General features: G+C 34.1%; 1 non-coding gene across 1 annotated transcript; it reads right to left on the reverse strand.

Annotated features, from left to right (window-relative positions):
* Positions 1-5,397: 5,397 nt before the first annotated feature.
* Positions 5,398-5,501, reverse strand: LOC134655570 (U6 spliceosomal RNA). The gene has a single exon (XR_010097447.1). It is a non-coding gene; the product is annotated as a U6 spliceosomal RNA (small nuclear RNA).
* Positions 5,502-6,003: the final 502 nt, after the last annotated feature.

Here is a 6,003-nt window from a genome sequence, read left to right on the forward strand (position 1 = left end):
AATAAAAATGAGTCGAGATAGGCCTGGAATCTTAGGTTTTTATTTTACCTATTATAATTTTAGATTTGTTATGTAAATGGAAAGCAATTTTCACTTTTACCACAGTTAATTAGCCCAATTTCGGGTTTAGCCAATAGGGTGTTCGGGACCCTTGAAATAGATTGGTAAACAAAAATGAAAACTCTAATAACGAAGCCTTGCCTATTTCGACTGATTTTTACCCAAAACATTATTTTAAACCATTTTTACTTTCTCTAAAAAGAGATATTTACAACTTAATCTTTGTAATATTTTTGTGATTGTGGTCTACTCGCACGCCTGTGTTATGACCATATCATTTATATTTCTGTGAATATGTCTGACGTGCCTTGCGCAGGCTTACATAGGTTATAATATCATCATCAATAACTTGACGTCAGTTTGTGAACGAATCAAAGATTCTTTTGGCACACCTTACGCAGGTGTAAACATGGCAGCCTTGCGCAGGTTTAGATAGGTACATAATATATTGGTTTCATCACAAATAACTTGACGTTAGTTTGTGAACGAATCAAAGATTCTTTTGGCACACCTTACGCAGGTGTAAACATGGCAGCCTTGCGCAGGTTTAGATAGGTACATAATATATTGGTTTCATCACAAATAACTTGACGTTAGTTTGTGAACGAATAAAAGATTCTCTTAGGCGCACCTTAGCAGGTGGAACCATAACAAACGTAAGTTTAAGAATAAGTATCATTCAAATCAAATACCCTGAGTTTATGGGTAATATTCCCTAAGTTGCGGGTTCCTTGCTCGACAAGGTGAAAGGCTTTACGCAGGCTTTAACAGAAGCACTACCATGAGTTCCGTAAATGACAGTCGACAGTGAGAACGTTAAGGAAAATGTATGGAGTATTTGTACAGTGCCTCTACCGGTCACTTAAAGAACTAAAAATTTCAACTGGTACCATGAGTTCCTAACGTTTTTACGTAAGTTTTCTATCCATGCCTAACTTCACACCTAAAACGCTCTCTTTCTAACTATATAAAGAAAACTGAGCCAGAATTATACAAGTTAATTACTTTACGCCGTTTACGCGAATAAACGTGACAGATGTCATCGAAAAATACGTGCGTTTTCGACGTTACATTTCTGTCAACTTGTAAACACAACAAATAAACATATTTTTCACGATTATCTTTGCAATTTTCAACGTAGTATGTATTTATTTATAAGAGTTACGTGAACTCCAGGCAAAACTAATACGGAATAAATCAATTAGTAGCTCGAAAAAAGGCTGATTTGATACAAAGGTAATGAGTTATATTTACTCCTATTTCTACTGTTTAGTTATGTACATTTGCAAAGATCACATTACTTACGAGCAGTTTTTGCTTTTAGGCATGAACCTATGATTGAAAACAACATTTCCATACAAACCCGGATGGCATCCAGCGGTACATGCGTGCAAGCAAATCGTTCATTGTTGTATGCATTGTAGAAGTGATTAGTTGGCAAGTGGCTAAATGCCGGGACAACAACTTGAGGAAGATGATGATGTCAAGGAGCGGTACATAGACATGTTGTGTTGTTGTTGCCGGGTGCACATACCACATAGTAACACAATATACATACTTACTGCAAGACCTGTTGTTTATATGTACACAGAGAGAGTTCCTACGTATTTTTTATATTATTGCCTATTATTTTATATCTTAAATAAAATAAAACATACAAATGTTCTGTGAGTTTATTTATTTTTCTTTACTACCTATATATTATTTCCCGATGTTCAAGTTCAGTTCGATGTTTCATGTGTGTGGTGATGATGTTTCATGTCTCGTCAGTTTGGCAACAGGAAATATAAAACTTAACATTTTTTGCTGGTAGTTCACAATCTGAAAATTAAAATAAGGTTTAACACATTCACTGCCCAAAAACCCGCTGAGTGGGTTCATTTTGTATTGGGAAGGGGCGCTTGGCACTGAAAGTGCTAAGATCGAGATCATTTAGGTACCATAAAATTTAGATCGCTGTTAAGGCCGTATAATGTTACTTACTTAGTACGCCGGCACGTACAGCAACCTACACAAAGCGAGGCCAGGGCAAGACCTAACATATATACATACCTATTTTAATACAGATTTCTTATCACGTGTGTACTATTTTCAACATAAGTACATAATAATCTTATTTATGTAGCCAAAAGTAGCCCGTATAATTTGCTTCATATTTTTTAACACGCAAAGGTATAATTCTAACACGATTATTAATGGTGTTTACGTATTTATCATATATTATTTTGCATTTTTTTCTTGAACACAGCACTGTTTATACATTGTTTACTAACATTGATATGTTTAATATTTTCGTAACTATGGCAACGTCAAATCTTTAAATATTGTAAAATGAATGTTGAATCCACAGACTTGTCATTTTCGCGCTCGCGCTTGACAGACAGCTGAAGTGTGCGAAAGGGAAGCCATCACGTATATGAACATACCATGAGTGCGAAAGAGTCAGACTACCAATGAGAAAACGTGACCACTTTTGACTTTGACGACGGCCGCGGACGGCCAAGAGCGTATCACAGTAATTTTCAAATTGAAAAATATACACGGATTAGGACGAAAAGTATTAAATAAAGTAATTCAGTGAAGATTGCGTCTTGTAGTGTGCCGGATTTCAGTGTTACAGTGCCAAATAATCCAAGCAAACACAAATTTCAGAGGATTTATGATATTCCTAGCGAAATTTTCATAACGATATTTTGTCAAAATAACAGCGTAAAAAGTGTAAGAAGCCGGTTTATAATAGTAGTTTATGCAACAGTGATATAATAAGGGTTCTTAAAATTCAAGGGTCGAAGTTACAAAACGAGACGTAGTCGAGTTTTGTAAAAAAAGACCCGAGAACCAATTATGAGCTGTTGCATACATTACTTTTTCTATGACAGCTGCAGCAAAAAAAAAAATAGTAATTATTAAAAAAAAAGAGTTATTATTAAAAAAAAAGAGTTATTATTTAAAAAAAATTGAGTTATTATTTAAAAAAAAAAGAGTTATTATTGTAAATGAAAACATACCTCTTTCAATCAAGATGATCGGAACTTGTATCTTTAAAAAAAATAAAGCAGTTGTATTATACTCATAAGATGACTGCTAGCAGTCATCTTATGAGCCTATAGACAAAGCATTCAAATGACATTGCTTTAGATATCACTGTCAGTCATTTAATTGACACATTTAAGTGCTGGAGTAGAAAAAGTTTATTATAAGTTTTTCTTCCTTTGTGTGCTAATATTTTATCATATTAGTCTATAATTTAAAATATTTTGTGTAAAAACATAACCTGTTACTTTACGCTAGGGCTTGACAAAATGTTCATATGACAGTATCGATAACTTGTCGGTATATTAATAGCTATGTAATTATTTCTTCACAAGACATCATTAAGATATTAGCTTTTATAACCGACTTCAAATAATAACGATTGTTATACCTTTTTGAAGGTGCTCATGTTTAGCGGTAAATTTAAACTTCACTTTCCAACACAGTAAGAGTTACATTAAGATAAGTCTGCAACGATTTTGATAGTACACGCAGTGCAAGTGTTATTTATACGTCATAATGTCGTAGAATTTTAACGTTTAAAATAACACATTTGAAAAAGTAGTCGATAAAGCAATCAAACATCGACAGATTATTAATATGTTGTAACATGACATCACTATTTTCGATCTCACATAGACAATTTACGCACACACTTGCATTTCATTTTTGGTCGCACTTTTGAAGATTGACAGTTGTTCTAGTCATATTAATTCTATGGTTGAATCTGTAAAAAGTGACACACACAAATTCAAGAATGGCGGGTAGCGTGTCAAGCCAAGTTTAAAAGAGAACTGGCGACTCAGCGGCTATGTGTTATATTAACTAGAAATAATTGTTAAATAGAAATAAATGTTAGTTTCGAAATCAATTATGATGAATACTAATGATTTCTGTACAAAAAGTAATCATAATACATCAAAAACATAAAATAATTTGAAATGAAAGTCAAGTTCAATACTAGGTACTTATAAAAAATATGCGTCGTTGTTGACTTCGCCGGAAAACGAATTGAAATCTTTACCTATACCGGGTATTTTTCCAGTTACTGGCCCTAAACTAAAAATGAATTATATTCACGTATAAACAGAATTCATTTTAGTATTAGGTGGCCAGTTATTGAAAGCTGACCAGTTATTGAACCTATACTACATTGAATTCATTTTATAGATGAATAGAATTCATCATTAGTTTAAGGTGGCCAGCTGGCCAGTCACTGGCGAATTACTCTGGGTGCAAGTCCTAGTTCGCTTGGGATGAAATTAAAGTTCAGGATTTGTCTTGTCTAGTTTTTATACCAACAAACTAAAAAAGTAACATAGACAAATATAATATAGCGTGTACGTAAAAACTAGTCAAGTAAAATCCTGAACTTTAATTACATCACAAGCGAACTAGAACTTGGCACCCATATAGATATCAATTCTTTTTTCCGCAAAATCAACACCGAGGCATATTCTAAATATTGGACTTGGCTCTCATTTCCCATTTATGTTTTTGATCACCCTATTAGAAACCATAGAAACAGCTAAAACATTTCACAGTTCGCAATATGCGGGCATGCTTCTCTTTTACTCTAATTAAGGAGTAATTAGACTGACAGAGAAAGATGCCCGCAATTTGCAAACTTCGATGTTTTCGGTAGGTTACTTTGATATTTAGTTCTTTAGGTGACTCCTAGGGGCGCTGTACAATCCTCCGATATAATTCTTGCACTGTTTTTAGTATACTTAGAAAGGGACAGCATCGTTTCTAGTGGAGTGAAGTTAGGCACATTAGACCGTAAAGAAACGTAAAACGTGACATAAGGCACGTTTATTCACATAAAGTAAGTGAGAAATACTCAGGCAACTGATGGTAGAGGCTCAGGCACTTTTAGAAAGTGTCATTCACGGTGACGTGCAGATTTGCCAAAACTAAACTTTAACTCTACAGTTAACTAATATAATTTGACAATATGAACCAAACCATGCGTCTTCGTCAATGAATCAATCTAAAGATTCCCGTATCGTTAATGCCCTTCCATGTCACAGGCTTCCGATTTTATTTGAAACGTTTAATTTAAGTGTACTATTTATGTAGGTAGGTAAGTAGGCTTAAGAATTGACCCTCTTGTATGTAGTTACGTATAGAATTAATAATCAAGTTATTCAAATTCAAAATAACACAAGCACATATAGCACCTACATGCAAGAGTTCTATTCCTTAACCTTTAAAGCTGTAAGTACCTGCTAAGTTATATATTTAAGTAGGTACCTACCTACATAAATCAAAGATCTAGTTGGAGAGATATAAGTTGATAGATACAGAGTGAAATACTTCACGAATTCGCATGTCATTCTTGCGCAGAGCCATGCTAATCTCTCTCTATGTCTAGTCAGATTTAAGTTTATGTACTGCCGAAGTACTCACTTTCCACAAAAATAAATGCAATGTTTGCGATGTAGGTTTGTTCGTTACCTTGTGTCCCTTAGAGCGGAAATATCGTCGACTCCTATTCGGGTACACGTTATTTATCAGCAAGTTTATTACCAAAAAATTAATTTTGCAATATTATATTAACCCGGAACGGGATAAAAAGATAAATTGCTGATAGATACTTGGACAGATAAAAAACCTACACGTCTATAAGCTTCTACCTTAATACGTAGGTTCTACGTAACACGTATTAACTATCCGATCCATTCGTATTCGAAAACACAAATCACTTGAAAGGGTATACCTCCACACATCACCATTTAAGTATTATATAATTTCAACCGTTATTATACACACACAAAGATTTAAACTAACAAGACTCGGAAGAGACTTAATAAAATTAAATTATAATGGTGACACGTGCACGCTTTACCAGCTCGATGTGTTTTAGTATTTTCATTGGCATAGCCACGGTGCGCGCAGGCAGCCTTT

The sequence above is a fragment of the Cydia amplana genome, chromosome 16 (assembly GCF_948474715.1).
Source record: "Cydia amplana chromosome 16, ilCydAmpl1.1, whole genome shotgun sequence".
NCBI classification, from domain to species: domain Eukaryota; kingdom Metazoa; phylum Arthropoda; class Insecta; order Lepidoptera; family Tortricidae; genus Cydia; species Cydia amplana.